General features: G+C 43.8%; 1 pseudogene; it reads right to left on the bottom strand.

The window, feature by feature from the left end:
* Positions 1-3,824: 3,824 nt before the first annotated feature.
* LOC115785709 (sushi domain-containing protein 2-like) lies at positions 3,825-21,676 on the bottom strand (annotated as a pseudogene).
* Positions 21,677-22,590: the final 914 nt, after the last annotated feature.

The raw sequence follows: 22,590 nt of genomic DNA, 5'->3' as shown, positions 1-22,590 counted from the left end.
GCAATGAATTTAGATTTGGTACAAGCCGTGTAGTGCGTCTCACTCCCCTGGCAATGTGCCCGTCCACAAGCTTTCCATGGAGGTTTGCCCCCACCCCGCCCCCCAGTTTCCACAGAGCCGACTGATTGATTTGCTCTTTAATGACTTCCTGTGTTGGGCACATGAACATCTGTAAGGGTGGATCGGGCACACTGGGCCTGCTTTGCTCATCTGTGGTGTAGTAAAGTGAGGTATCTGCCTTTCCTGTGGCCTGACAGAATGACGTGCTCCATTATAAAAAGCAGCGGCTCCACTGAAAAATGAACCGCGGGTCCAACGGGTGGCCGATGGATCACAGCCTCGGGGGATGAAGCTCAGCCTCAGATGTAGATGACTGATGATGACGGGGGGTGGGTGGGTGGTGTTAATGTCCAGAGAAGTTTGTGTTTGAAGAGTCATCTCTGAGTCCGTGCAGCGGCTGAGGTGCAGCTTTCAGTACGGAGTCCATCTGCTTTGTATGCCGCGCGTCACAGCTCTGATAAGACAGCTGTTGATGTTTATTAACAATCTTTAGGCCCACGGCACTGAAGCAAATCAGAGGAAATTGGAAAAGAACATCAAGCCAAGTTTAAATTAGTTGAAAAATACAACTCAGAATGAAATTAGAAGCATTAATAACAAAGATATTTGTTAAAAAAAAATTACTCTGGTTTTGTAAAATTAGAGAATAGTTTCAAGATGAGTTTCATTGATCCCTTAAATGTGTGATAAACATCATATTTTGTTTTCATCGTTTGTAACGGCAGCACCTCTCGGTGATGGCAGCAAGGCCACGGGCACGTATCTCCCTCTGTTTGTCTTTTCTTGGACGGGTGTTCTGTTAACTATAATTTCCCCATTGTGGGATCAATAAAAGTATCATTCTTTACTCTTTGGTAACATTTTTAATCATCCATCCATTTTCATAACTGTCCAGTGTGGGATTGCAGGAGCCTATTGCAGCTGTAATGGGGTCAAAGGCCACACACAGGTACAGAGACACAGACATTCACAGCTACGGGCACTTTGGAATCAGTTGACCGAACATGTCTCTGGACTGCGGGAGGAAGCCGGAGTTCTCCAGGAAACTAGTGAAATCAAACAGGAGCTGAACGTTAGCCTTTTTTCCAAAACCTGTTACAATGAGTTTGATCACCGTCAACTCTCTGCAGGCAGCTGCTGATCTGAGGTGAAGAATTTGGAGGTCCTCCTTCTTCATGACTCCACCCACTTCGTGCAATGTACCAGGACCACTGGCAGCAAACCGGCCCAGAGCATGATGCTACCACCACCATGGTCTCACCTTTCCTCCTCCAAACAGACCTCTAACATCATCCTGGCTAAATAGCTCAATCTTTGCCTCGTCGGATCAGGAAACTTTTCTCCTGAAGGGATTTAAGTGCAAATTTTCGTTTGGCTTGAAGGTGTTGAGTTTGGAGCAGGAGGCTTGTTTCTTGGGCAGCTCCCTCTCAGTCCATGGGGATGTGAACTGGACGCTGGTGTTCCAGCAGTTTCCAGTTAATGGGAGATTGGAGCCTTCATGGTTCCTGGGCTGTTCCTGAACATCCTATCCAATCTGCTCTCATCAGAGGCTGACAGTTTGGGTCTTTGGTGACACATCTGAATAACTTGTACTTTATGTACAGCTGTTTGAACTGATGATCTCTGAATCTGTGGCTGTTTAGCGATGGCTCCAAGAGACCGTTTTATCCTCCTCAGATCCTCTCTGAGGTCCTTTCCCATTCTTCTGAGTATTGATCAATCCAATGAGTGCTGTCACCATGACCTTCATGCCCATGATGAACGCATGTAAACTTCTGACTGAACTGCAGGTAGATCTGGCCTCCAGCAGGAGAGTCATCAGTTTACTGTCACCATGTTGTTTTTTACTTTGGGATTAGAAGCTTTCGGCCTGAAGCTGCTGTAAATGTCTGCTGTACAGGTTCAGCCGTGGCTCACCGACCACCCTCTGATTTAGTGAATGAGCTTCTGCTCAATTCAGATGAGCAGCAAATGTGATGCAACAGTTTCCATTTAAAATTGTGATCATTAGGAAAACCCGTTTGTAATTATTTAAATACAGCTGAAATAAATTATACATGTGGCTAGTTCACTGTCTCGAGCTTTTGTGGGTTTAATTATAATCTCAAAAGAGCAAAAAATTAATATATATATATAAATAAAAACACTGTTCATGTGCTCAACAAATGCAGGTTATTTCATGTGGGAAAGTGAGCACAAAAAGCCTTCATGCTTCATGTGTACACTGCACTCTCCACAGAACAGCACAAACTGGTTCTAACTAGAACAGAAAAGTGGGAGGCCCTGCTGATCACATCACTCCCACAGAGGCCTAAAACTACAGATTCCATTATTCATCATTGTCACAGCATTTCTGATCCATCTCAGGACATATTAGATAAAAACAGGCACTGTTCCTTTAAGAATGACGGTCTTTCTAAGTGACCTTTGACCTTTGTGCAGTGGTGCTAATGTTCTATATGCTGATACAGGTTACCGATGATTTTTAATTAGTCCTTTAATTGCCTATTGGTTTTAGGATTTTGCCATGTGTGTAAAAAGACGGTGTAAAAATAATGTATATCTGCAAAATAAAAAGCAAAGCTTTTGTTTTTATCCACCGTAGGATTAGCTGACTTTTCTAAAATCTTCTCTTCGATGTCACGCGTTCACGTTGGCAGTGACAAAACTCCTTGTTTGGGCAAACACCTTAATCCCAGAATCAATCTTTATTTCAACCTACGCCTTAAAATTAGGAGAACATCAGACGGAGCTGTTCAGCTATCAGGTATTAGAAGTTAAGGGACAAAGCACACCTGCAAAGCTGCAGTTGACATGAAACAAAAACACACACCCAAAACAAAAGCCTCATCCAAAAGCCACTTCAGAAGCCTTCCTTCATAATCCGGGGATGCAGAGCAGATCTGAGAAATGGGAAAAGTCCCACGCGAAAGCAGCAGGCTTGCACAGAGTGCGTTAGTATTTACTTGTGTTTGAATATGATTGAACTAATTATGCCGGGTTATTGAGATGTTAAGCAAGTGTAAACAGCCAGGGTTAGCGCGGGCCCCCACTGAGATGAAAAACCTCGACTTTCATCCATACGCAATTAATCAGCATCTGACTCTGCAAACAGGCGCAGCGGCTTGCTCCATTGCTTCTCTTCTAAGCACCGACTGACACATGAAAGGAGGGAAATTTGCACCCAGTTAGGAGATTATAGAGCAAGTGAGTCAAATCGGAGCTGATAGTGCAGAAAGACCCCAGACATCGACACCCTGGGAGGTTTACCTGACCTCTGTGAGGCTATCGGGGCCTGTTACCAGGTAACTAACAGAGGGAGTAGTACTTATGCTTTTAGGAAACATTAATGTGACTTTATGTGAAAAACAACAGGAGGCAGATCAGAGCAGAATAGTCGGGCTTTGCAGGAGCTGGAAACAGATACAGCGTTGCACAACAACGTCCACATGCAGCACCAACTTCAAAGCCCTCCATGTGCTGAAGGCCACGTTATTTCAATTAGCCTCCAACAAAAACCCTTCTTCTACCCCAGCTGGACCCCACCTATCACTCGCAGAGATCAGCCACAGGGGACCCTGTCACTGTGTTTCCTGTTACCCCCCCAAGGGCTCTGTTTTGGAAAAGGAGACGCAGTCAGGTTCAAAGTGGGGGAGAAGACCGCGGGGTAACGTGAGATGACGGTCTGTCCGACGGGGCGTGCCTGCTGGGTGATTCTTTTATTTCTGAGCTCTGAGTGCACACACACAAAGGACACACAACCGTAGTACAACACAATGATTTATTGATTTCCTCTGTGAGTCAGATTCTTTTACTCCGGCATTGTTTTTCAAATACAGATTATATATTATTACAAATATTTCCAGTGAGAATAAAGAGAAGCTTCTTCCTGGTTAGCTTTAGTTTCATCTAAAAGACACTCGCCGAGCCTCTGAAAGCACCGAAGGCAAACTTCTTCATGTACACAAAAATTCAGAAAGCGAGTGTTGACAGAGCGTAAAAAGTCGACCTTTATGTAACATTTGTGGATTTCTCAGTCACTCAGCAAAACCCTTGGTTTGACTGAAGGCTTCGAGCCCACACGTAGGCTGCGCTGAGTTCAGCGTTTCTCAACCAAAGAACGATCGGGTTCACTTCACATTTGACATGAGTCTGAACACATCTGGTCCCATTTTAAACCGAAGGGGGTGTTGATTGTAATGATGATAACTCCATTTAGTATTTATACAATTCTCTCTCTGACGAAGATCGGACGCTCGGTCATGCAGAACGAGGATATAAAAACAACTGTGGCATTTTTCCTTTTCTTCAGTTCCCTCAGTCGTCACCCCATGCACCATTTACCACAACCTGGAGCTTTTCCAAGTTAAACAAGAGCAAAAACATGAGGCCAAACAACAAGCTGAAAGCATCGTGCCTGAGGTTTACTCCGTAAGGTCAACAGGTCAAGAGAACAGCGCCATCCTATTGGGCAGCGCGATGTCCAAATGCTCAGCTCTGAACATGTTTGTGGCCATCGCTGATCGGTCCATAATTCAAAAGGACTCAGAGTTTAGCAGGTCTGCTCTTGGTTCACCATCTGGATCGGCTCGTCTTTTCTCTCTCTGGAAATACAAATGAAAACGAGTCACTGAGCAAACTGAAAAGATTAAGAAGCTAAAACCTGAAAAGCAACAAAAACAAGAATAACACATTTTCATCAGCAGCCCTCCTCCTGCTGCTTCATGGGAGCAGAAGAAGTCATAGACACACTTTCAGCTCAGCTCATAATAAAAGCATTTTAATGCTCTTACTGATAGTGTTTTATTAAGCAGCTGATATAAAACAAGGACGTAAATGTTGAGAGGAAGCTGCAGCACGCCTTCCTGCGGTGTCTGAACTACAGAAGCAGCTTTGGCTGCTTTTTGACCTAAAGCTCAGGAGGATCATTTGAACTTCCTACAATGTCTGGAAGAGGATTCAGACAGAACTGAAAAGGATTACAGCAAGTTTAAAAACATAAAGATCTGATCATATGTGAATCCATTCTTTAAGATCTTCAGTCAGAGGTCATCATTTATGCTTTGGTACTTGGATTTCAGGAATATCTGCACCGACCAGGCTCATTAAACTGCAAATATCTAATCAGCAGTAACTCAGTGCATTCAGCACCAGAGCATCAGAAAGAGGAAGACTTAAAGAGAAACTGCTGCTCGGGCGGGATTTTCACACACAAACATCTGCAGGAAGCCAGAGGAGAGCGGACGATGGCTCTGAGATAGGAAAGCAACAGTAACTCAATTACTGCTCATTACAATGCAGAAGAGCATCTCTGAATACACAGCATGTCAAAGCTTGGAGCAGATGAGCTACAGCAGCAGAAGACCACCACGTGTCGCTCCTGTCAGCTGAGAACGGGAAACTGAGGCTACGATTCACACGAGCTCACCAAAGTGAACAAAAGAAGACTGAAAATCATCGTCTGGTCTGACGAGTCTCAATTTCTGCTGCAACATTCAGATGGTGGAGTCAGAACAGCACGAAAGCACGGCTCCATCCTGCCTGGTATCAACGGTTCAGGCTGGTTTAATGGGGGGGCTACCTGAGTATTGTTGCTGGTTATGTCCAACCTTTGATAACCTCATGTCACAAAGCTCAGATCATCTCAAACTGGTTTTGTGAACCTCCACAGTGACCAGATGTGGTGGGACGGGAGAGTCGCAGCTACTGTGTGATGCGCTCATGTCAATATGGACCAAAGTCTCCAGCAGCTTGTTGAATCTTCGCCTAAGAGAATTCAGCAAGGTGTACCTAATGATGTGTCTGGTCATCTGTGCTGTAAACATCCAACACTGTTAGAAACACCAGCTCACCTCTCACGACCAAATCAGCCAAACAAAAAGAAGGTGTTAGCACCCATCAGCACAGCAGGTTATTAAAGGTGTCCTCCTGTACTACTGATGATGTCATCTTAGCCAACATCTCCAGTGTGATTATGATTTCATTCCACTCCGACATCAACATTAATCAGTCAAATGAGGAGAAGTCGGGAAGAAGCTTCCCAAACTCAGAGCTATTTTTAAGCCATATTTTTAGATGCATAAATGAGACAGAATTTGACGGCTAAGACGGTTTACCTCTCTTCCCACATCAATCCTGAAATTCATTCTCAACCCTTTTCCACATGCAGACAAACACCCCTCTGCCTTTTTGATGTGTCATAAAGCAGAAGTGGAGAAGACATCACAGTACACATGCAGACACACAAACACAGACGCACATCTTATGGTGTAACGACTTTCCTACTACTGCGGTGAGCTGCTGTCGACCTGTCGAAACCTGCAAAGTAACCCTAGATGTGGAAAGTACCCCTGCAGGTCTGAGACACATGCAGCAGGCTCAGGATGCCTTAGTTACACACACACACACACACACACACACACACACACACACACACACACAGAGTTGTGTAGTATCACTGCTCCTTTCCCCCAGACACACAACCCAGACATGATGTGAAATACAGTAAGACCCCTGCTGCTTCCACCCTGACACGCTTCTGATGTTGGAGACGAATCGGTGTCTGCACTCGTCAGGAGGAGATTGTGGGTGCATGTGTGTTCATGCATGTCAGTGTCACCGCTCATTTTAGGAATGTGTAAGATGTCTCAACACACTCGGGCTACTGTATGAACACCATCTTTATATTATTTAGAGTGTTGGCTATAAATGCATCTGTTAATTTAACTTCATTTATATTAAAACTGTACCTGCTCTGAGTTTTTGTGCTTTATGCCTGATAATCAGTTTATTTAATAACACCTACTTGACTGTTTTGTCAGTTCCACGCCGCTGAGTGCAAAGACTCATGGGACTGTTAATGTCTATGTTCAAATCATTAACTTTAAAGCATGAATGTGGTGGATGTGTGATGTGGTTTCCAGTGTTTGTGTGGTGAAAAACAGTGTTATGGCTCAGCTATAGCAACAGGCCACCATGGAGCAGACTCCCAGAACTCGCTCTGCTGATTCAGCTCACTATCCTGTCCATCATTGTTGTAGTGCATCATTTAAATACTCTTTGCAATATAAAGTTATTCATCTTAACTTTGCATCATTTCTAAGCCAGCATATTTGTGTGTGTGTGCTGTGAGTCTCCAGTAGCAGCATGTGTACCAGCATGCTGTCTGAGATCACCTGACTCACATCTGCAGACCTTTTGACACTCATCTTTTTACACCTGGCCTCCTACGATCAAGACTTCAAGAGAGGGCAGGTGTGCACGCTCCTCGCCCTCACGTCTTCAAAACATAGCAGATTCATCCACCCCCCAAGCCCCAAGTGATGCTGGGAGCAGGAGGTGGTTCTTGAGTACTAACATCCATCTTTTGCCTTCTCCTGCCATAGTTATGATGGGGGAAAGCCCAAATGAAGTCTGTGAAGCCATAAAACAGGCCTTTAATTTACCTGCATATGCCCAGGAGCGAGCGCTACTATTGGCCTCTTGTTTCTCTGGACTGCAGTCATAAGTATGATCCCACGGGGTGTACAGGTTTGATCAGATCAGAAAGAAAATGTATGAGTAACGTTTAGGAGGCTGGGACATGCTGAATATCAAACGAGCAGGTGGGATTCATTGCATCTGTGTGTGTCTCTGCGAGCACAGCAAAAAGGTGACTTGGGAGGAAATGAGAGGGAAAGAGGACCTCTAGCTATGTACCAACTTCCAACTTCAAACGTATAATCTCATCAAAGACAGAATGAAAGATATATGGGTGGCTATTGCTGCAGGCCTACCAAACAAAAACAAGCCAATAGTTATGTCTTAATTCAGAGAGCGCCTGACCCGAGGAGACCTTACACTTGTGCTTCATACTGAGAGAAGCACAAAGAACAGAGACAGACGAGCATTTATGTGATCTGATATTATCTCACTGATCAGCTCCAGTGTTTCCTGTGCTTTATCTGCACGACACCTGAGCTCATGCTTGGGATGCATCTGTAATTTCTGCTAGCTATTTATGATGAGACCCGACAGTATCCAAACTAAGCTTCCTCTTTGGACAGGAAGTCATTACTTTCTGTCCTAATATGGGGACGATGGGTTTATTTTACAGCATAACACAAGAAAGTGAACATGGCTTATCAAAGTATGAAAACACTACTGAGCAGAATCAAGTATGAAGTGCAGAAAAGCCCAAATGTAATGTCCCCATTTGAGACTACAGCCTCTATTAAAGTACTCAAAGTACTGAGGTGACAGTAAGAAAACAGAAATCACTCACTGTGGATGTTTTTTCTAAAACTCGCTTGTAGAAGCAGAAGTACTTTTGTCCTGTGAGATGAAATCTGCAGCTCATGCCTCGAAGGTTTTAGTGACTTTACCTGTTTTTTTTTTACAGTGTAAATATAAACTAGTTTACTGTTGTTGTGTCAGATGATATAATTTAGCCTCCTGGATATCAAAGCTGTGCTTCTCAGCTAAAAAGCATCAAAGAATCCAGTTGATGAGGTAAGAAATCATTTTTTCATTTATAGAAGTGCAGCAGGTGCAAACCTGTGAGAACTGTAACTCCTCACACTGATATCATATCTGCCTTTGCTTTTTATGACATAAACACAAAGATGGATTATTCTGTGAAGTGTAACTCACCTTTTTGTTTCCTGTTGTGCAGTTTGATCATTACTGCCACTGCAACCAGAGCTGAGAGGGAACCAACAGCACCGAGTACAAAGCCCACTTGATCATCTGTGAAAGTCACAGCAGCCCAGCATTAAACACTGTTACAGCTTTATTATCTGGAGTAAAGTCATTAATGTTAGGAGAGTATGAAGAAGAGGAAATGGGTGTAAAACTGTGAACTTGATTCGAGCTCTCAGTGCAAGTTTAGACGCTTCCCAAACAAAACATGAGAACGACCCAAAGACGTGGCTCCTGGAGAAGAACCTCCACCAGAGGACCGACGTGAACGTTACTGACTGGCTGAAAAAAGCTGAAAATCTGTGGGTGAACTGAAGACTGAGGTCCACACCAGAACACCATCAAATCTGGAGGAGCCTGAGAGACTCTCCAAAGAAGAGCAGGCTGCAGACACAGAATCAACTGCATCATATCAGGGGGGGCTAAAAAGTTTAGCCCTGGTAGTTTTTGTTTTTGTGAAATAATTTTGTTTCTGTGTAAATATTATAAGCATCCAAAATAAAACCAGGATCTTTGGAAAAGCTGGGCTAAAAACTCCTGGCTCTGTTTAACATCACTTGGGAAAAAGAATTCATAGGGTGGTAATTTCTGTCCTCATCTGGATCCGATTATTCAACTCAAACTTCATTGATCAAACAATAAATAATGAAGTAAACAATAGCACATTTCTAGTGAGATGAGTTAAACACGATAGATATCACACAGGGCTCAGTGGAGAAAGGAAGTGCACATCACTCATCTGTAGCACTTGTGAAAATAGAGGAAATATTATGATACATGTTACCAATTCAAGCTCAGAAAATCTGAGTTCATAATAGTTCAGACAGATAAAACTCCTCAGTTTATCTCTGAGAGAAATTGCTCGTCAGAATACTGAGTGTTTTCATAGCGCTAACTCAGCCCGACCGCCTCGAGCTACGTTCTTATCACATAAAGCTTTTTCACAGAACAGTTTCTCTGCGATATCGCTGATATCATCTTAAAATCATTCTGCTGTCTCTCCTCGGTTATAGCAAAGATATTTGTTGTTGCCATCTAATGTGTGCATCTCACCCCGCCTGACTTAACGTGACAGGTGCAAAGATTCCTGGAATTTGGAACGTGGAAACTTTATTCGTTAAACGTTCCAAGTACAACCTCTGAAAGCACTCAGCTGCATCGACACTTAAACACAAAGTCAGGAAGGAGCCAATCAAAACACTGCCTGTCACGGCACCTGCACTTCAGCTCGGTCTATCGCCTGGCGTTTAAAGGGGACTCTGCATGCAAAGTTGCAGCAGCTGTAGTAACCCTGATCAATAACTAATATTTCAACTCAGCAGGATGAAGTTCTTCAGAGCAATGATGCAGACTGGCTGCTTATCAGGTTTGCTTTATTGTATAATTCAGGTACAAAATGAGGGAATAAATGTGAAACGAAAGCAGGAAGAACTTTTTGTTTTCCTTAGTTTTGCTGCTTCACACACAAACAAACCCCAAAGACATTTTATTTTTTTAATGATGGATGAGAATTTTTTGTTTAATTCTCAGACAGTAAAAACTGCCACTGATGGCTTTACCCGGAGAGCTGAAAGTTTGGAGTATTATTAGATCAGTAAGAACACCTTCCCTCTTATGAGCCTCGTGTAAGTGGGTGTTTTAAACAGAGAGTAATCCGGTCTGTGTGACAGCAGCACGGGGAGAAGGGCTGAAAAATGCTATTTTTTAATGTTACATTTGAATGCATCTTATTTGGTTAAGGAAAAGACAAATTCCAGAGACCCCAACCTTTCATACAGCCTCTGTTAGCTGAGCTGAAGTCCCCTCCACCACACGGCCTGTCATGTACACGTGTGCATAGAATAATAAGTCAGTTTTGTACACTGTGGTCAGTCAGAAGGCTTCTCTGTATATGCTGGTTGGCTTCCTGATCACAGATCTGAGGTGAAAATGCTCAGTTTGTGTCTTTAACAGGACTTCACCAACCAGCCGCCGATGCCACAGCACGTGTGCATCTTTGACACAAACTCTGAAACATGAAGGTGCAGATCTTATAATCTTCAGCACCGTGTGAAACAGCACTGCAGTTTTTCCTTAATCCTTTACCAACACTCAGCACTGCTGACACCTCATCCTTATGTTGGCTTTGAAGTAAACAGACTCGTCAATATCAGCGTAAAATAAAACAGAACTTGTGAAAAGAATAGAAACAATAAAAATGTGACAGAGAGGTGAGAAAACCTGCTGAGCGGATTTTATCAGGCAGAGACAGAAACGGCCACGAGCGAGACCCTGAAATGTGAGCAACATGACTGCTTTTAAGGTCTCGAGCTGCCCCTGGTTGGCATTTCAAAGCTCATTCTCCTACGCAACCTGAATTTACCAACCAATTTCATCTCTCTGTCAGCGCTCAGCTGCTCTATCTCAGGGGGATCTGAGACAGAACCACGGCAAGAAAATTGAGCGAGACTTTGTCTTGCAACCCACGTCACCATTCCTGCTCGATCCCCTTCTGGCAGCTGTCACCTTTCCTTTAATCGCTTTATTCTCCTCTATGCAAGGAACTTTATTAATATTATAAGGCCATTAAGGTGGGTTGAACCCGTTATTGGTATGCATCTGATACTCAGCCCGGGGTATTGTTTTTCAGAGGACCGTGACGAGGCAGTAAACTCTGTAACCTTGTAAGTGTCTCTCAGCCCCATCAGAGCTGAGATCAGAAGCACTCAGGAGACTCTGTCCAAACTCCACCTTCACTTCTCCAACACTCCCGTCTATCCAGCAGAACATATTAACATTATCCTCACAGCACACTGCACCACTACCACCACCTGAAATCTGGAATGGTTAAAAAGCACGCTGACAAGTACAGCATCATCTCCAACAGCTGAGGCTCGTGGTGATAGGAAACTTCACAGAGATCCACTTTTGATGGGAAGGACTTACTGTCACCTCTGCTGATAGCAGGCACCATTTCAGCAGCAGCTCATTAAAGTGACTCACAGAAGAAGTCAAACTGGATGCGGCCGCACGGCCTTTTCATCTTAGCCGTGACTCCGATCTGCGACTGCTCGGCCTGCACATCCGCCGCAGTGATTCATTTAAGGGGAGGAGGAGCGCTCCGCCAGGGCGTCTCCAGCTCCGTCTGGATTTAGTGTTGTTTACTTGGTTAGAGGTCACAGCTCATGCAACACCTGCCACTGAGAACCTGAGGTCATGTTGGCAGTTGTTAGCTCTGATTTGTTTAATGAGAGGGCCGCAGCTAATGTAATCATTGTCACATAGCTAAAAAGGTCCACCTTTGTGTGTGTGTGTGTGTGTGTGTGTGTGTGTGTGTGTGTGTGTGTGTGTGTGTGGCCTTGCAGAATGGGCACATGTAAAGTACTACATCACTGCGTACGACTGTTTGTGTGCTGTCAGAGACAGGGTGCAGGGTGCAATCAAAGATGTCCACAGCTTGGACCATAAAGACAAATGAAACCATGTGGCCAGTATTCCTTAAAAGGACAGGAAGTAAAGCAGGAATGTTTCAAAATCAACTATAAAACCTGACTTATGTTTCACAGTGACCTGAGTTTCGTGTGGATGAGCATCACTGCTGATTACAGCTGGTCTCCGGCTATGACCCAGCAGGTTTTCAGCAGCGTCTAAGGCCAAAGGCAGTCCGCGGGGTCAGGAGGCTGACCGGGAGAATTCCCATCATTTTTAACAACATTCACAGGCAGCGTGACTTTGCACCCCACAGGTCACGCTGTCCATGCAGAGCTCTTTGCTCACTGCACATCCTAAATGCGAGATCTGACTTGAGAAAGTTTGGTACACTGGAGGAGATCCAGCCCTCAAAGGTGCACAGGTCCAAGTGGTCAAAAGGGAATTTGTAAGGTAAGGTAATCTTATGCATGATGAAATAATAGCTCAGTTAAATCCTTAGCAAAAAAGTCAGAAAGGAAATCAGTGAGAAAAAAGCCAAATAACAGATGTAGGGAAAACAAACAAGGATATCACCAACAGCTCTGCTCCAGATAACCGTGTTATGAAACCAGTATGCTAATAATTGAATTTGGATCAATTGTATCCAGCTGTACCGAGCTGTTTGTTACAAGGGACTCCAAATCTGTTCTGTGAAGTTAATTTATCCCTGATCACTATCGAGAGGAAGGCTCTGTTTGCAGTTATAACAAGGAAAGGATGGAGGGCAGGAGAGAGGCCACAGAAGGATGAAAGCAGAGGTGGATCAGAGGTTGAGATGTTCTGATTCTCTGATTCACCGCTTTTCAGACGCACCATTTCAACAAATCTTAATTTAAAGGATTAATATGTCAATTATAGTTTTCTTAAAACCAGCCAAGCCTCTGTGACAGAGGCATTAGTCCCCTCTGTCACACTACACGAGGAGGTGATGTTACAAAGTACGTACTGAATACGTTACAGAGTATCCACACTTAATGCAGGCAAACAAACGGGACCTACTGCTCATTACAAACATGTGAACTGTTGCTCACATATTTGTCACATCTGTAGTGCCAAAAAGCCAAAACAAAAATTAAAAAGTAACAGGTGCTACTTAAACAATCTGAGTATGCATGTGTGTGAGTCTTCTTCCCGAACACGGACGTTTGTGGGTTAAAATTAGCAGTAAAAAAACGCTCTGGCTTCCACACTGCAAAATGAATCCTGATGCTGCTGATCCTGAAGGCACTGAGGGGATTCAGCTGGAAATACTGCCACCTAATGGCACCAGCTTAAAACTACAGCACTCGGTTTGAGTTCACAGCTGAGGTGACGAATGAAACCATCAGATGGATCCAGGTGGTTCCAGCTCACAAACAGCCACGCCGGTTCAGGTTCAGGAGTTTTGACCTTTGTATCTGAAGGTCAGCGCGAGGAACCATGAGTCAGTTTAATCTTTGCTTCCAACAGACTGAAACACAAGAACGGGGCTCACCTCCCGTAAGTTTAAACTGACAGAAAAATGACAGCTTTCACATTTTCACCGGCTCTAAATTATATTATACTTCAGTGCCAATGACAGCGTGCAGCAAGGCTCAGCCGGCAGGGAGTCACAAAGAGTTTGAGATATGGAATCAAACACGTTTATAGACATGTGGTACTGAACTGTGCTGCCAGTGGAGACTGTCTTTAAGGATGCATAAAACGTGATTCTTCTCAGACATCCACGTGTGCTACACACTCAACTTTAATTTTTTTTAAAAAGCACAAAGCTGTGACTCTCCAAACTGATGTAAAAGCATCAGAAAATGTAGAAAAACATAGAAGAAGAGACTGTTTAGAAGAGACATTTTCATTTTATATAATACACATAATATCATACACAGATCAGGCACAACATTATGACCACCATATTGTGTTGGTCCCTCTTTTGCTGACCCATCGAGGGGTGGACTCCAGCAGACCCCTGAAGCTGTGCTGTGGTATCTGAACCAGGATGTTGTTCAACAAAGATCAGGTAGGTGGTACGTGTCAACGTAACCTCCACATGGACGGCAGGGTCCAAGGTCTCCCAGCAGAACATTGCCCAAAGCATCACACTCTGCTGTTGCTGCCTGGCCTTCAGGTGTTCCCAGCTAAGTGAACCAGAGCCAATATTAATTTTAACAATTTGAGCTGCAGCAGCTCGTCTGCTGGATCGGACCACACGGGTCAGCCTTCACCCCACATGTGCATCACTGAGCCTCAGCTGCCCATGACCCTGCTGCTGGTTCACTGCTGTTCCTTCCTCGGACCATTTTGATAGATACTGCCCCCTGCAGACCAGTTTGGAGGTGCTCTGACCCAGTCATCCAGCCATCATAATTTGGACCTTATCAAACTCTCTCAAATCCTTTTGTTTTTCCATTTTTCCTGTTTTTAACACATTAAATCTGAGGACTAAATATTGACCTGCTCCCTGATATTTCCCACCCACTAACAGCTGCCATGATGAAGATAATCAGTTCACTTCAGTGGTCATAATGTGATGCCTGATTGGTGTATGTGTTCATATTACTGCTGCTTTTCTCACATTCATCCCTGCTGATCTCATTTCACCATAACGCAGACATTTATTCATTTATTGTGCTTTTCATTGTAGAGCCTACCTGTGATACAGTAGGGCTGCTCTCCCGTCCAGGTCCCGTCACCCAGACAGGTGCGCTCTGCAGATTCATACATTATGTAGCCTTGGCTGCAGGTGAAGCTCAGAGTACTCGCCTCCAGGTAACGAGTCCCATTCTTTCTCCCATTCCTTGGTGTGGGAAGCCAGCCACAAGACACCACTGAGGGAGCATAACACATTCAATCATATCACTGCAGATCTATGAACATAAAAACTTTCAAAAACAATATTTACACTTATTTATACAAGTTTATTTTCTGCACAATGTGACTATAGTGTACAGTCACTTCTACCCAACAACACGTGCTGAGTCACATTTTCAGATCTTCTATTTTTATTTATCTATTTATTTATTTGTTTGTTTATTTATTTTGCCTGGCTTCAGGGCTTCCATCAGGGCTCGGTGTTCCTCGTAGGCCCTGAGGGTGGCATTTCCCACCGTGAGGTTCTGAGTCATCAGGGCATCGTGTTTACAGAACTGCGCCCCTTCTCCGTAACACATCACCAACACGTCTGCCACCAAAGGGTCATCAAGGCTCTGAGGAGGAGAAAAGGCTGGAACGAAGGCCGCGTCGTGGCTCGATGGGACAGAATACAGGTGCAACAGGTGCTCCGAGTCATAGGTGAACAGGGAGGAGTTCTTTGAAATGTTCCCTGTGGAGACACACACACACACACACACACACACACACACACACACACCACACACACACCACACACACAGGTTTTTAAGATTAAAAATAATAAACTAAAGATCTAAAACTGATTGTTTTCTAAAGTGTAGTATTAAAAGTAAAATAATTAGTAACTCTATAATTTGCAGGGAAGAACTTTCAGTCATTTTCTGTTGATTGATTGACTGATTGGTGAAAGATCTGTCCTGTAAACACAGAGACCCCAAATTTGTGCTCTCACTTCCTCTTAATGGACTCTTAAATGTATCAGAGTTAACTGGAAACATGTATCTTCTCCTGCTGCGCGCTCAGAGGTTTAATAAAAATGTATGTATAATCACATTTTGCTTTTGTAAAGACAGAAAATTAAAACCTTTATTAGCACATTTATTGATCTGCAGTGATAACTGGTTATCAGCATTGATCACTCTGATTGATTCTTTGCTGTTTCACAAACAAAAGCCTCTCACACTTACAGCCGGCTCCAAAGGTAAAAACCTCCTCCGACGTGGCGTTAGCTGAGGGGATGACCTCACCGAGCTGCGTGGTGAGGTCATCTGACGGGTCGGAGTTCATCGAACCCAGGAGACCCCGGGCGTGGCGGTTAAACTCTGCTGGAAGCAGCACGGTCACCGCCATGTTTCCTCCAAACATACGAGCCTCCACAGCAGCGCCGGAGGAAAAGGTCACAGTCACGCTCTCGGGGCAGGAGCTGAACACGAAAACTCCTGGAAGAGATCGATGCTAGAGTGAGTTTATAATAACTTCATGTTCCAGCCTAATAACAGGAGCAATGAAACTAAAGACTGGAGTCACTGCTGTGATTCATAAAACAGGATCTCATTAAAAATGCCTCAAATTTAAATATGTTAAAGCAGCTGATGATAAATGTAAGCAGTGGATAAACACCAACAGCAGCTGGAAATCCTTAAAGATCACCACAAAAATCAATTTTATTTATTAATAATTAAGAAGCTGCTTTTGCTGCATGTGAAGAGTCAGGAGTGCCTAACGCCTCACCGTGTAGCTCCATCCAGCTCTGCTCAGTGAACGGGAGGACGCTTTGGTTCTTCAGCACCTGAAGGCGGGCTCCTGCTGCCAGACGCACCTCAATAACATCCGAACCGTTCTGTTTCATAGCAACTGATGACAGCCGTGTGGCTCTGGCCAAAGTACCTTATTTTTGAATATAAATATTACATAGTTAAAGATGCATTATTAACTCTGAGATCAGCATTAAGGGGCACCTTTTACGCAGCACTGATTGTTTTATTCTTGGACCGCAGACCCTTCTGTGGTCACAGGCAGAACCGTGTGCTTTGGATACTTAGATCCTCCTCAGGGTATCCCCCTGTCACTGACATCAGCTGGAGCCAAAAGTCAAAAAAACATTTTGGAAACACGTTTAAGCGGAGAAGGTGAGCCCGAGCTTTTGGCTCTTCTTACAGATTACTTCAGACTCCACTGTAATGTTATAAATGCATGAGAGAAAATAAGGAAATAAAGGCTGACTAGATGTTTGTCTTCACTGATCTAATGAGGGGACTGTTAATGGCATCAGGCTGTCCAAGTCACATGACTCATGGCTCGTACATAATGGCTAAAGAGAAGTTAACATCTGTTCTTCTTCAGCACATCTGACTGAGACACACCAAGAGGGAAAGAAGGAAACAGGCTGTCATTAAACTAGGAGCTGACATCACTTCCTCTCACTGTGTAAACAAAGTTGGGGGGGCTTGGATTTAAAAGCCAGCAAAATAAGACAAGATGCATCAGGAAATGTGATGTACATGTGGATAAATACCAGAGGCAGACTATAGTGTAAAAAGTAGCCAAATGAAGGTGCAGCTGCATCACGAGGATGAATGAGTGGATACAGACGGAGCGTCCGCCTCCAACAGGGACTCACCGTTCTTCAGCTTCACCTGTGCTGTTCGGACCTGAACACTCAGCTCTGTCTCTGGGGAGGACACGAGGTGATACTCTCCTTTACCGCTGAAAGTGTATCTGAGGCCGTCGAACGTCACGTAATGCGAATGCCCGAGGACGACACCTGTGAGGCATCGAGACACAAATCAACGACGCCCACAAACGCTGTCTCACCTCATCGTCTCATCGCTCACTCATCTGAGCAGTGTTTTTCTAACATTAATACACAGGTTACTCTGTGCCTGTTAATCTTCACTCTGAGCTGCAGATTATTCAGTCGTTCATTTACTTTCCCTGCAAACGGACCTCCTGCTGCTCTAACGACCATTTACAGAGTAAATAATGAGGTCAAGAGGTCATAATGAGTCAGAGGTATTTGGATAAAGATTAACTCTCAGTGAAGGCCTACTTCTTGAACCAATACATATGGATGCTTATAAAGTATATTTATATACATACAAATTTAAAACTAGTACACACTGACAAATTTCTATTTGTTCCATTTTCAGACACCAACGTTTTCTTTTATCAAAGAGAAATGCGCTGTTACAAAATTAACTATTTAATAATAATGATTCAAATAAACAGGTTTATATTCCACTGTTTAATCCAATGTGGTCCATAAATACATGATTTACCTGAAGGACGGTCTCACCTGCTCTTGGTGGCTGGTAGTTTTGACACCCACTCGAAGGGCGATGTTTTAAGTAGACGTGGCAGCGGTCTGACCACAGGCAGCAGTGGTAGAAGCTCAGGACATCATGAAGCCAGTGGGAATACCCCGGCACCCGCGGGGGTTGGACGTAGGGGGGCGAGCCCCAGTCGTGAGCTCTGTCCGGGGTGCTTCCGCCGACCGAGTCTCCCGTGAACACCAGATCACCTGAGTGGTCGTAGCAGCACTGCTGCCCTGCTCCGTGTTCAGGGCTGTAAATAATAAAGTCGCATAAAGAAAGAGCAAAAACATATTTCAGATTTAAATCATCCAAAACTCGATTTGTCTCGATTATGTCACGCCTACCTGGCCTGAATCGCTCGAACACAGTGGACACAACCTGGATGGTAAGTGCACACACTGCCCGCTCAATGTCACAGCTAGAATCAGTCTGAAATAATAAAATTGATTTAAAATAATGATAAAATCTTAAATGTTTGACAATATTACCACAATGTTACCCTCACAGTCCAAACAGAAAATCAGCCCTCCTGCCCAAATCCTGCCAGCCATCTTTATATTTGCACCCTGAACAGCAGCTTCCTTTTAAAAACAGTAACAGTTCTTAGTTGTGAGTTTTTAAGCTGTAAATATATTTTAACTGATAAGGATGTGTTCATTTCAGAGTGTAGAAGCCTCACTGTGTCACACACAATCTCTCCTTTTACCGGTGATGTCTGAGGACTCTCTGAGGTACTCACATGAAACCTGCCCGTATCTGCTCGGGCCTGAGCCAAGGTGCAGGGACAGTCGATGAGCTCACTGAGGAAGTCTGGCAGGTTTGTCTCCAGGTCGTCCCACTGCAGACACCTGCTGCGCGCCCAGGCTGCAGAGTTCTCTCTGAAAGCCTCCTCCAGGTGCCAGGCTAACAGGTGAGCGCCACTCCAGAGGCCTCGCACATCTCTGTGTTATAAACCGCACAGCTTTTATCATTCTGAACATAAAATGTGAGGAAACTGTGAAACAAAACGGCCTCTAACAATTTCTCTGCTCAAAGAGGAAATATTTTTGCAGCTAACAGCAGAAGACAAAAAATGACATTTTGGTACAAATAAAATAAAAGAGAACAAAGTATTTCAGATGCTCATATTTCAGATGCTAGCACATTATTTGGTTGATGAATGACTTTAATTTTCATCTAAAATCTATGTTAAATGTTAAATATAACCCACAATAATGAAATCATCATTATACTGATACGCTCACCATAAGGTGCATTTTATGATCAGATTAAATATGACCAAGGTTTCAAATACCGAGGTCAGCGTATGTGAAGGTTTGAGCCAAAATAAATCTCAGCCTCTTCGTTTCAGGCACGTCTCTGCTCGTCCCTCTGCATGACATTTGAATCATTTCAGGACCACAGCTGTGAGCACAGAAGCCCCTCCCACCTGCTGGTGGTACCTGTAAGAACCAAGTCGTCTGAGATGTTTACTAGATGCATCGATGGCATCAGTTTGGACATCGTTCATCTTTCTGCAGTTACCGCGTTCATAAGATTTTCAGAAAACCTGACCTTGACCTTGAGGTCAAGGTCACCATGAATCAAGCTAGTCTGAGATTTTTAGGAGATGCGCCTGTGGTGTGAATTTGGACATCATAGGTCACAGCGTTCTCGAATTATTGTGTTAGCAAAGTTGAAAGGCGGCTGGCCGCCTGGTGGGGTGACGACAATACCCCGACAGCCTTTTTAGGCTGAAGGGGTAACACACACACACACACACACACACTCCTACAATTGTAACCACTTTGCAACAGATATAAAATCATCAGCATTATGACAAGTTTAAGGTTTTCCAATACTACCAAATATGGATCTGAAATGATGTTTAGACATGAGATAATCAATGCCTGATATGTATTATGGATACCTTTCTCCTTCTGCGGTGGAACCTGCAGTAATGCGGATATTTCCCAGCTCCCAGTCAGAGTATTCCCGTCTGGGTTTGGGGCTGAAGCTGAAGGCACCGCTGTTGGTCAGATTTCTTCCAAGAGAGTAGAGGTAGTGCAGCTGGGCCTGCGGTGGGGGCGATGCATTCGTCCCTCCTCCTGTTTGGGACTCTCTGTAAGCCCACAGCTCTACGTTGATCCTCTCTGCTCGAATCAAAGAATTGTTCCAAGTCATCTTCAGTCGCCCCCCCACATTCGGTGTGCCGTAGTTTTGCCACTGCGTTGCATTCACCAGGATAACTTTGGAAGTAGGGTCTGCTTTACTGGGATGGACTGACAGTTAAACATAACACATGTAAACACAGGTGGTACTAACAGTACTAATAATTTAATGGGAGCAATAATAAGCAATAATGTTATTTAATTTTTTCACACTGGCCAATATCTAGATGGGAAAATGGGAATTAAAATACTGTAAACACAATAAAGGTTTCTTTAAATAGCATTTAAAATACTTTCCAAACCTTCCTTAGTTTCTTTTTATTCATTTAGTTTCTAAATAATCCTGACAGGCAGTGGTGCGTCCACAGCAGCTGACCTGAAAAATACTGTGCAGATCGGTCAAAATTGATGCCGTCTGTGGAGACATCAAACGGTATCCAACCCGTCTCATACAACAGAGGAGAGATACAGTACGCGTGGCCCTCAGCATCAATAAATCCATCACGTAAAATTTCACCTTTGAACCTGCACAAAAAAGAACACAATTTATTAGACATGTGAGTCTCACAAGAACTGTGTGGCTCACAGAGCCGATCTGTGAATGTATCCTTACTGAAACCCAGTGATTACAGGAAGAAGTAACAATTCATTTTATTATTGTGACAGAAAAGGAAAAACATGAGTACAGAGAAACTAATGAATAACAAACATGACTACAAACTCCAGCTTATGTATTTCCTTAACATCAAAGTCAAATCTTTCTCCTTCACAGTTGGTCATGACCACCTTTCAGCACTGGGAACTGCCTCATTACCCACACTGCCCTCTAAATACTAATAAACATATCTCTCACCTTAAAATTAAAGATTATAATCATATACTCCAAAAGCGCACCTGCAGAGAAGCTTCCCACCGGGAGGAAGGTCCAAACTGAGACACCTGAGCGCTTCTCCACCCAGCATGGAGCTGGAGTGAGGCATCACCTGGAAACAGGACTGGTTGTAATCTGCACAGCAGCTCATCAAAGTCATACAGGTGGCGCGGCAGGAGCACTTCTCCAGGACATCTCCACACCGTCCCCTGCATGTCTGACCTAGTAAACAATAGCTATTTACACTAATAAATAAATCAAAATCTATGTAACAACCGCACTGCCGCTATACGACATCATTTTCATTCTTAAAAAACAGCCTTACCAGCTGTGTGAGATGAAAACATAAGAAGCAATCCACAGAGGAAAAATAAGTTCCTGAAGTTTCCCCTCATCTTTGGCTCGGAGACCAGAGCACCTTTCACGCTCCTGCCTGTTACACCATGTCTGGCTGAAAGTCTGCCAAAGGTCATCGGAGGAAATTAAGTATCCGAGTGTGGTTACAGCTGTGAATCACGAGGCACTGATTCACAAACTAACGCAGACCGGAAGTTTTTATTTATTGATTTTCTTTCAGGAAACAGACAACGTGCACATATTCTCCCAATACTCGCACTGTCACGTAACTCATTTCATGTTCAGCTATTTTTGAGTAACAAGTTTAACCAGTAACTCCTGCATGTCTCACTCGTCGTATTCACGTATAAACTCGCGAGATTTCAGGGCGAGCGTTTGGCGCATAAGCACAGCTCTCATCTTTCCTGCAAATAGACTGGAAATGAGCCGCGGGTGGTGGGGGTTGTTGCATTAAATGAAGCTACTGTTGTGTGTTGTGATTCGTGCCGTTTCGTTTCGAGTCCGCCGCGTTTACCGAACCCGGAATAAAAGATGCGACTTTGCTCTCAGTCAGCTAGCCTAGCAAGCTAACGAGCTAGCAGCAGCATCAGCTGCGGGTTAAAGACGTCAGTGTCGGGGAGGCTGCTCGCTGGGAAATGTATGTTCTCTACACGATTATCGCAGCTTTGGTTTGTTCTTCATTTTGAAATGGATGAAGAGGAGGAGATATTTCACCGACCTGCAAAGGCTGGATGGTAAAACAGTTCTTATAACAGGTAAATGCAGCCAGCGCCTCACGTTTAGTCACCTTATTTGCTATTGAAGAAGAAGAAGAAGAAGAAACAGCCTTTATTGTCCCACAGAGGGAAATTTGGGTGTAACAGCAGCCGCAGTTATTATAAATATAAATAAAGATATAATAATTCACACTATTAAGAAAAGAATATATAAAATCAACAAACAATATTAACCTTAATACTACTAATAATAACACTATATACAATGTACATGATTGCAGTGCTAGTGGGGTTTAAATTTATATATAAGTCTAAATGCTGAAAAATTACAGTCAGATTTAGATATTCCATGCAGGAGTACAGTCTAGGTTCACATGAGTGCTAAC

The sequence above is a fragment of the Archocentrus centrarchus genome, chromosome 9, assembly GCF_007364275.1.
Source record: "Archocentrus centrarchus isolate MPI-CPG fArcCen1 chromosome 9, fArcCen1, whole genome shotgun sequence".
In the NCBI taxonomy this organism is placed as follows: Eukaryota; Metazoa; Chordata; class Actinopteri; order Cichliformes; family Cichlidae; genus Archocentrus; species Archocentrus centrarchus.
Note: the sequence above shows the minus strand (reverse complement) of the source record. Positions and strands in the feature narration are given on the sequence as shown.